Genomic DNA, 11175 nt, shown 5'->3' on the forward strand with positions numbered 1-11175 from the left:
CACGTCGGTCAACACTACTATTCACGGTGTTGACCGACGTGAATAGTGTCCCAATTAGTTGAACCGTCGGTTTTCAAAAGACAGTAAAAATACATAATTTGCGTCATTAGTAACACAGACGCGTAAAAGACAACTGACGAAAAAAATAGAATAATTTTAAAATATGTAATAGACGATTAGCGTCATTTATAAAAAGTTGAATACTTTCTATTTGACATTTTATAAACGACGCATATTTTAATTGACAAGGGGATCCACGCATATTTACCCCCATATCGAAGCCCACTATTCACACTTCACCTTCGATTAATCTTCAAAACCCACCTCTGGCGATTGTGTCTTCTCCTCCGCCCACCTCTCTCGAAGCCCCCCTCTCACTGTCTCTCTCGTTAGGTTCTTCACAGGTACATCCGCATCTGTCTCCCTCTCTATCTATCTCTCTCTCTCTCTCTCTCTCTCTCTCTCTCTCTCTCTCTCTCTCTCTCTCTCGTCGCCAACTGTACCCTGAGAACGTCACCGGTCCCTAAGCCAAGAATGGAAGAGAACATCAAAACACCGACCAGGTTTCCCTTTTAACCAAAATGACAATTGGTTAGCCACTACCAGTACGAATTCATTGTTTGTTGTGGTCTTGTCTTTTGTGTCTTTGATTCCCCATCTCTCCATCGCAAGGTCTTCCTTTGTCGACTTGGTTCATTACAATACCCTAGCCAGGTTTCGTGATGATTTTGCTTTTATCCGTAGAAGACAGGTATGCAAATGATGATTTACAATGAATTTCAACTAGCTTGTATGGGTTCAAATTCTGGTCTTTTTCTTGTGTATATAAGTTTATGGGAATGTTTGATACATTGAAACAGAAATATCGAAATAAGAAACTCTGGGGTGTTGTGAAGCCACTGAAATCCTTGCAGCCTTATGCCAACCCTAGAAACAACTACGTAGGTAAGAATTTGGTACTGTTGTCATGAATTAGTTATTATTATTGTTTAAAGAAAAAATAATTGAATAAGTTGCCTAGTCTGAGAATTATTATCCTTAATTATACAGTAAATATGGTGACAAGTCTTTTGCAAGTATTATTGTCAAAATTTTTTGTTTCCTGCGTATTGTACGATTTAGCATGATACAATTTATATATCATGTATAATGATTAAGTTTATCCCAATTGAATTGAATCTCCTATGAGTATCGAGTACAGTCCAATGCATTGACAGATTTTTTGTTTAATGAATCCATGAACATACTATTAAATGTATTCTAGAACATTATTTTTTTGAGAGTATGCCTTTCCCGAGAGGTCAATTGTCATGGTTTGGTAAGATTTTCTCATAGGATGGATTGTAAACTACTTTGGTTGATTCTATCCATTAAGAAGAAACTTTTGTTTGATTCAATTGTTTCTTATGCATGTAAATTTTAAAGAGTTAATATACACATGTATTTGTGTATGTTACTTTTCAAATATCTTATTTCTTTTTTGTTTATATCACCCTTTTTATTTGTTGATTTAGGATTCTATCTTACATCAAATATTTAAGGATTTTCAATGATACTGAATCAGTTCTGGTTGTGTCATTCTAGAATTCAGTTGAAAATATTTTCTTGCTGTGTTGGATAAAGGGAAGACTATTAGAGAATTTAGCTAATTGATTGTTTTCTTTGTTTTACAGTACCAAATAAACAAAGTACCGGTTTCATTTATGCAAAAATATTTTGTGGTTTAATTTTGTTTAATTAATGTGTAAGTCATCTGTAAGACAATTTTTACTTGGAGTTAATTAAATTTTTGTTAATTTTTCAGATCTGTGATCTGATCATCATATTCAGGCTTTTAAATGCTACTTTTGTCATTCCAGAGATTCAAGAGACTACACGCTCAAAAGGTGTCAGGTACTTAATGCTACTTTCCTTGCTTATTTAACTTATTGGTTCAAATCTAGTTATTATTAATACAAATTACCCTTAAGATTCTGGCCAATTACATATATAAACTCTACATACACTGTAAACCCTGAAGATCTCAAGGAACTATTCAAATCAAATCTCATAAAGTTCTCATCACCATCAACACCTCTCATCAAGCTCTTCCAAGCACCAAAACAATAAAATTATAAAGCTCTCTCTTAACAAAACTGCAATATTCTAAGATCGGCCTGTCCTACTTGTTTGACTATTTCTCACATTCAGTAGTTTTTTTATGAAAGAAAATCTAATACTGTAACATCTCATGGCTCAAGCATAGGCTAAATGAGCCATTCAAATGGTTAAAATGACAAAGGAGTTAAACAATATCAAATACAATATAATTCTAACACTAAGTTCAGTATTTGGTTCTGCTTAACATTAGGTTGAAAATGAGTTTTAACATTCTAATTTACTTAGTTTTCCTCAACTGCTCCATATTGTGCAACATTGTCTTCCAATCCACAAAATTATCTTTATACCAATACACAAGCTAGACTCAGCTTTTTTTACAATTATATTAAATGGCATTACTCTTTTAGTCTACAAATCACTCACTCTCTCTTAAATTTCTTACTAGTAAGTAATTAAGTAAGAAAAATGTTGTTGTTAATAATTTAATTATTGTTATTATTAGAATGAAGTGAGTGAGACTTACACTGGTGATGGCTCTGTTGATGCAAAAGGAAAGCCAGCAGTGAAGCAAAATACTGAATATTGGAGAGCATGTTGGTTCATTATAGGTACTTTATTTTGTATAAAATAATCGTGAATTGATTAATGTTCTTGACTATATGTAATTATATAACACAAGTGTTGAATGTTGTGAAGGCTTGTCCTTCTTTGGGCCTTTATGTTCATTCTGTCAATAGTGATGATGACACTCTACCCAATTCTCATAGATTTAATTTTTAAAAACTGTATCTAAAAATGTTGTCATCTATTAAATTTATTCATGTTTAATTTTAATTTTGTTTTAATTTTTAATTTGTGTTGGTTATGTTATTTCCGTTGAACAGTGAACAAAGTTTGTTTTTAAATAATTTTTATCTAAAATGAACATAGGAGGTAAATGACATGATTTACATTTGGTTTCTATCTGGAGGAAATTTCTAACATATTTAGAGCATTGGTGGTATTTCTAATAGAGAAGATGGTTATGGGCTTAATATAAGAGTTGCTTGGAAATTTATAATTTTTCTTTACCTACATTTATGCTTCATTTTATAACTGACGCAATAGGTGAAAGAAAAACTATTTCAACAATTTATGTGTCATTTTTGAACTGACGGTATAAGTTTTTCGTGTCGGTTTAGAAATGTCGCAAACAATTTTGTGTCATTTCCAAACTGACGCTAAAGATAAAACAAAAGTGCGTACATTTTGCGTCAGTTTTTAAATGAAGAAAATTGTTTTTTGTGTCATTTTAAAAACGACGCTAATAAAAAACTATTTGCGACTACGGCATACACGTCGGTTTTATAAACCGACGTAAATTCTTTAAATGACATTTAAAAATTGACGAGAATTGTACTTTTTGTAGTAGTGTGCCCTAGCTGCAAGAGGCACCATCGGGGTGATTGCAAAGGTCAGGGATGCTTTCATTGTGGCATGCCCGGACACTTCAAGAGGGACTGTCCCCAGCTCCGACCAGAGGCACCGAGAGCTCCAGCGATACCCACTCCAGCCAGGGTGTTCGCTATCACGCAGGCTGATGCAGATGCCAACCCATCAGTTGTCACAGGTCAGCTTTTTATTAACAACTCGCTATATTCAGTGCTGTTTGATTCTGGGGCTACACATTCTTATGTGGCGGCCAGAGTCTTTAGTAAATTTGGTAGACCCTATGATAGATATGAATCAGGGTTTGGAACCCTGTTACCTGGCGGAGAATTGGTTATCTCCAATAGGTGGATTAGGTCTATGCCGATCAGGATAGATGGTAGCGAGTTAAGCGCTGATCTGATAGAGATGAGTTTAGTCGAATTCGATATTATTTTAGGAATGGATTTCCTATCTAAATATTCGGCGAGCATTGATTGTAAAAGGAAGATGGTGGTCTTCCAACCGGAAAGTGAAGAACCGTTTGTATTTGTGGGTTCAGTTTAGGGATCTCGGATCCCGGTGATCTCGGCTATGTCAGCGAGAGAATTGTTGCACGGCGGTTGCTTAGGGTTTCTGGCCATGGTGGTGGACACCACTCAGCCAGATACCATTCGGCCAGAGGACATCAGAGTGGTTCGGGAATTTTTGGACGTTTTTCCCGAAGAACTTCCAGGGTTACCACCTCAGCGGGAGATTGATTTCGTGATTGACTTGGCACCAGGGGTGGATCCGGTTTCCAAAGCCCCGTATAGGATGGCTCCAGCTGAACTTAAGGAATTAAAGATTCAGCTCCAAGGGTTGCTTGACATAGGGTTCATTCGGCCCAGTGTGTCACCCTGGGGAGCCCCGGTTTTGTTCGTCAAGAAGAAGGATGGATCTATGAGGATGTGCATCGACTACAGGGAGTTGAACAAGCTGACGGTGAAGAATAAATATCCATTACCTAGGATCGATGACTTGTTCGATCAGCTTCAGGGGAAGACGGTCTTTTCTAAGATTGATCTCCGTTCGGGTTATCATCAGTTGAGAATCCGAGAGGACATTCCGAAGACAGCTTTCCGCACTAGGTATGGACATTACGAGTTCCTGGTTATGTCATTCGGACTAACCAATGCTCCTGCAGCATTCATGGACCTGATGAATAGAGTATTCAAGGATTTCCTCGATATCTGTGTGATTGTGTTTATCGACGACATCCTCGTGTACTCTCAATCAGAAGAGGAGCATGAGTTACATCTTCAAATGGTACTGCAACGACTTCGAGAACATAAGCTTTATGCCCAGTTCAAGAAATGTGAGTTCTGGTTGTCTCAGGTGTCCTTCCTAGGGCACATTGTGAGTAAAGATGGGATCAAGGTGGATCCCGGGAAGATTGAATCCGTCAGGGATTGGCCGAGACCGAAGACAAGGATGAGATCGAAGCTTCTTGGGATTAGCTGGGTACTACCGTAGGTTCGTGGAGGGGTTCTCCAAAATTTCAATGCCCCTAACCGAGCTTACAAAGAAGAATCAGCGGTTTATCTGGTCAGATAAATGTGAAGCTAGTTTTCAGGAGCTGAAACAAAGGTTGATTACTGCTCCAGTACTCGCTTTGCCTTCAGACAAGGAGAAGTTCGTAGTTTACTGTGACGCATCCAAACAGGGTTTGGGGTGTGTATTGATGCAAGCCGATCGGGTCATCGCTTATGCCTCCCGTCAGTTAAAGGATTATGAACAGCGATACCCGACTCATGATCTAGAATTGGCCGCAGTGGTTTTTGCACTGAAGATTTGGCGGCATTACCTTTATGGGGAGAAGTGTGAGATCTACACCGACCATAAAAGTCTCAAGTATTTCTTTACTCAGAAAGATTTGAACATGAGACAAAGGCGTTGGTTGGAATTAGTGAAGGATTATGATTGTGAGATCCTCTATCATCCCGGAAAAGCCAATGTAGTGGTTGATGCCCTGAGCAGAAAGGGTCCCGGGCAAGTAGCTAGTATGGTTCAGATCTCACCTCAGCTAGCAGAGGATATGGTTAGATCCAGCATTGAGTTTGTGGTAGGTCAGCTTCACAACTTGACGCTGTAATCGGATCTGTTGGAAAGAATAAAAGTCGCTCAGATGACAGATCCGGAGTTAGTGAAAATCCGAGATGAGGTGTTGGCTGGTCAAGCCAAGGACTTTTCAGTGTCAGATAGTGGGATGCTTTTGTATAAAGCTAGAGTTTGTGTTCCGAACAGTGTGGAACTTAGAAATGAGATCTTTGAGGAGGCTCATGCTACCCCGTATTCTCTGCATCCCGGCACCACCAAGATGTACCACGATTTGAAACCGTACTTCTGGTGGAGCGGTATGAAGAAGAATTTGGTAGAATTCGTATCGAGATGCCTCACTTGTCAGCAGATTAAGGCTGAACATCGTAGACCAAGCAGGTTGTTGCAGCCTCTAACCCTACCAGAATGGAAATGGGAAGATATTACGATGGATTTTGTGGTCGGGTTACCTAGGACCACGGGTTTATTTGATTCCATCTGGGTAGTGGTGGATCGATTTACGAAATCTGCTCATTTTCTGCCGGTTAGAACAACATTTGCAGTGGATCAGTTGGCAGAGTTATGTGTCAGAGAGATAGTGAGACTTCATGGGGTACCGAAGTCTATAGTTTCAGACAGGGATCCGAAATTTACCTCCAAATTTCGGCAAAGTTTGCAACGGGCAATGGGTACAAAGCTAAAGTTCAGTACAGCATTCCATCCTCAGACAGATGGTCAGTCCGAAAGGACAATTCAGATATTGGAGGATATGTTGAGAGCCTGTATTATGGACTTTGAAGGCTCATGGAGTAAATATCTACCGTTGATAGAATTTTCTTACAACAACAGTTATCAGAGTACGATAGGGATGGCTCCCTATGAACTGTTGTACGGTAGAAAATGTAGATCCCCTATCCACTGGGATGAGACTGGGGAGAGGAAATACCTAGGTCTTGAGTCAGTACAGCGGACCAATGAGGCAATAGAAAAGATAAAAGCTAGAATGCTTGCCTCACAGAGCAGACAGAAGAGTTACGCAGATCCGAAACGCAGAGACGTTGAGTTCCAAGTAGGGGAACATGTGTTTTTACGAGTATCTCCGATGAAGGGGATTAAACGTTTCGGGAAAAGAGGCAAGTTATGCCCTATATTTACAGGACCTTTCGAGATTCTCGAGAAGATAGGTCAGGTGGCATATCGGTTAGCATTGCCTCCAGCCTTATCAGCAGTGCATAACGTATTCCATGTCTCGATGTTGAGAAAATACGTTTCAGACCCCTCTCATATACTCAGTTATGAGAGTCTTCAGCTACAGCCAGACATGACTTATGAGGAACAGCCAGTGCAGATCCTGGATAGAAAGGATAAAGTCCTTCGGAATAAGACCATAGCATTGGTCAAGGTTCTCTGGAGAAACAGTAAGGTGGAAGAAGCCACCTGGAGCTAGAGACAGATATGAGAGCTCAATATCCAGAGTTATTCAGGTTAGATTTCGGGGACGAAATCCTTTTAAGGGGGGGATAGTTGTAAAGCCCGCTTAGTTAATTTGGAAATTATCAGTTGTTTATGATTAATTATGAAATTATTTATAGCTATTTAAATAATTTATTATACTGTTATTTATGTTATTCAGTAGCTTGCCTATTTTGTAATTCCGGTGCCCGGTATTTTGGAACTCGGCGTTTGGCTCAGTAGAAATCACAACTTAGTATGTTAATAGTTTGGGGACGGGTTTTAGACATTGGGAATGTCGGGAATGGCCGAGAATTTAGAATTTCCCAAAAATACCCCTTTAGTATGATTTATGTGATTTTAGTGTGGAGGGGCAAAATGGTCTTTTTGCCCCAATGACTTCTTGACTTTTGTGATTTTATTAAATTGAAAAATAAATGTTTAAGTGTTTATTTGATGGCTGAAATAATATGGTATATGTGGCATTTATTCATTTTTTTCTCTCATTTCAACACTTAGAAACTAAAATACAAAATTTTGAAAAGAACTCTCTCATTCTCTCTCTCTATTTCGGCTGGTGCATGGGGGTTTCAAAGGCTGGGTTTTTCCATCAATTTCTAGCTAGATTCTTCATAGCTTTGGGTACTCTTGATTGTGGTATGTATTTCCTAATTGTTCTCCTTTGTTTTCTTGAAAAAAATGGTGAAAAGTTGAGTAAATGCATGCTTTTTGTGGCTGTTGTGATTGCTGTGTTTGATTGTTGATTTCTGAGGTTTAAATCATGTTTAATTGATGTTAATTGAGCTGTTTTGAAGCATATTAGTTAGGTTGTTCAAAGCTTTGAATTTTCTATGCAAATATGTGATTTTTGGAAGAAAATATAGTGAATCTGTTTCTGAGTTATTGTTGTTGTTGTTAATTGTTTTCAGAGGCTTAGATAAGCTTGATTAAGTAGAATTAAGCTAGTGAAATGCATGATTAGGTGGTTTTGCTCAAGTTTGAGTTTAGAACTCAAAGCTTGAGCTCCAATGGCATTTTTCGGGTTTGAGGTTTCTGAGTTGTTTTGATGCCTTGGATATGTTCTAGGGAAGGTATAGAACAGGTCTGGAAAGTTTGAGGTGATTTGGGGTTGAATTGTGCAAGTTATAAAAATTTGATGTTGCTGCCTGCGAGGAACCGTTAATTCCGGTTGTGCATCCGGAATTCCGGATGAGGGTCCTGAATTTCCCAGAACCAAAATTCCGGTTGGGCAACCGGTCTACCGGTTGGGGAATTTTTCAGAACCCGTGTTTTCCTCGTTTTTATGTTTTAGGGGGTTTTGCCATGCTTTTTATCGATAGGGAAACTTTTAGTTCCTAGTTTTAGTCCCCGGGAAGTGATTTAGCGTGTCACTTATAGCGTTGTGATTTTTATGGTTTAGGAGCCGATGTCCGCCGTCGGCTTCGGTTCCGGTCGGGTTGACGGCACACACCTGAATTCGGAATCCAGGTAAGATTAGTATAACAGTATGCATATGTAGATTACATGTTTAGCGTGCATGTAGGAAGCCTGCTAGATTACATTAGTTATGTATATAGGCTTCGAACCATCCAACCCTGTCACGTCGGTACAGGCTGGAGTATGACCAGCAGCCGTAGTATGACCGGTTTGACCGATCAGGCTGACACTTGGTTGGTGGTTCCGTGCTATTGACGTATCCCGTCGGTACAGGCTGGAGTATGACCGGTTCGACCGATCAGGAGGATATAGTAACACGTCGGTACAGGCTGGAGTATGACCAGCAGCCGGAGTATGACCGGTTCGACCGATCAGGTTGTTACGTGTCAATAGTACCGTCCCTATGAACGTTCAGAACTCAGTACCATGTTGGACATGGCAGTAGTGGCTCAGTACCATGTTGGACATGGCAGTAGCGGGACTGAGTATCGTGTTGGATACGGAAGTTAGAATTATGTATGAGTATTATTATGCTTTTCTTACTGAGTCTGTCGACTCACAGTTTACGTACATGTGTAGGTAAAGGCAAGGCTATAGCTGATAGACCGTGAGCGAGCTTATGAGATTGTACATGTCGGGGCGGTTAGGCCTGGAGCGTACGATCCTCGGGAAAGCAAGGCTGATTTTGTAACTGGTCGTTAGACGACCTTTATTTTTATGTAACAGTTAAACAGTTAAACTTTTTGTAAATATTTTTATAATCGGGATCCCGAGTCTTTTGTAATATTGTTTTATAAGTTTAATTAAAAAGCAAAATTTTAATTGATCACGTTTTTCCATAAACCTCGTTGATTAGCAACGAGCTGCACAGTACGTTTAAAAATCACGTAATACGCCTAAGTTAGTTAGGGTGTTACACATATCTTCTTTAATCATGGAAGTAATATAATGAGTCAGCTATTATCAATATAAATTCTTGACCTTGATTGTATGTTCCATTTCGTTTTACTATTGTAAGTAAAAAGTTTGATACCTATAAAAGTTCTTTGTTAAAGTTTCACACTACCTTAATTAAGTGGGAGAATTTTAAAGTTCTATACCCATCTTCATCAGGTTGATACTTGTGATAGGTACTTAACATAATGATTCAGACTAATACAAAAGTCACAACTAGATAACTCTCCAAACAATCAGAGGTTAAAAGTATAATTTAACCAGACATCTGCTATTGAGTGGGAGCTATCTGAGATGTAATCAAATAGGGAACATTAGAGGATATTCAAGAAAGATTTATGAAAGTGATCTATATGTCAGATATTAAGGAACTGTGTATCAGCTATCCTTGTATCTCACCATCTAATTTCTAGATTCTATGAGATGGTGCTTACTTTGGGGGTGGAGGAATTATTGTATAATAACTCAAGCTCTACCAGAGAAGAATTATAACTTTGTGTATTCGAAATCCAAAAAAGTTATATCACTGAAGATAAGTCTACACTGTATTATCTCAATTACATATTTTAAAATATGAGAGATATGTCTTCTGTTAATTTAGATGTACTTTTAAAACAGTAAAGATTTCAGTATCCCTTGATGAGTAAGGCATATAGTAAAGGATGTTTCATAAGTGAATTTATGAACTAGCTTCCAGAAGTTTGGGTGGATTCAAATATACTACACTTGATCTGAAGATCAAGACATCAGATTGACCTATTTGCATAGTTTGTTTTATATTAGTGCAAGTGGGAGTTTGTTAGGTTTTATGCCCTAAATAAAACTCTTTACAATCTGATTAGTTATCAATATAAGAAATTTGAAGTGATTGATGTTTGCATGAATTCTACATGCTAATGGTTTAATATGTTTATTATGTTTACACACAGAATCAGTTAAATCCAGATCATATGTTTATTCACAATTACAGTATCGTCAACACAATGGAATGTGATTGTGATCATATGAATCAAAAGACTTGGTCCCTGATTCATCAGTGTTATTGGATTAACACTAATGTGATAATCAGTGATGATGTGTACTTACACTTGGAGTAAGTGTTATGTTCTTTCCAGGACATTAGTAAAGTATACTAGTTTTGAATGTATGGAGTATACATTGGACTGGACCGATATTGCAACTAAGTTAAGATATTACAAACTTACTGTTATATATATCTTTCCAAGTCAATATCAGTAGTTGATCTTAAGATTAAAAGAATCTAAATCCTGATATGCTTAGGCTCAACTCAGGAGTACTATTCATGTTCTTTGATTTATTAGTTAAGCCTACTTTTAGGTCAGGGTGATACGTATATTTTGAGAACATGATAGTATGATTGAGTGGGAGTGCTGAACATAAATATGGAATCTATAGCTTCTAATGGTGTCTAGAAGTCAAGTGATGATTCCCTTCGAGCTTAGCAAATAGAAGTAAATGGATGAGCTCTTGTTTAACTGACTAATCATTAGATCACTAAACACACCATTTACAGGTAGCTAAGTGTTTTAAGGGGCAAAATACAATGAGCGGTGAGAACGGTAAAGAAATCCCATCTCGATGTAGATCGTCTATATAGAGGATCTTTAAATCACAATAAGATTATAACAATAGTTAAATGAGATAGCATATTGATATCGTGGAGCATACAATATGCTCTATATAAGTCTGAGAGTGCAATTCTATGTTCTAAGAGTGGATTAACCG

The 11175-nt window shown here is 38.0% G+C and overlaps 1 long non-coding RNA gene across 1 annotated transcript; it reads left to right on the forward strand.

The window, feature by feature from the left end:
* The first annotated feature begins 221 nt into the window (after positions 1-221).
* Positions 222-2934, forward strand: LOC133035860 (uncharacterized). The gene is made up of 4 exons (XR_009686975.1): positions 222-751; positions 861-945; positions 1805-1893; positions 2603-2934. It is a non-coding gene; the product is annotated as an uncharacterized LOC133035860 (long non-coding RNA).
* The last annotated feature ends 8241 nt before the right edge of the window (positions 2935-11175 follow it).

The sequence above is a fragment of the Cannabis sativa genome, chromosome 3, assembly GCF_029168945.1.
Source record: "Cannabis sativa cultivar Pink pepper isolate KNU-18-1 chromosome 3, ASM2916894v1, whole genome shotgun sequence".
NCBI classification, from domain to species: domain Eukaryota; kingdom Viridiplantae; phylum Streptophyta; class Magnoliopsida; order Rosales; family Cannabaceae; genus Cannabis; species Cannabis sativa.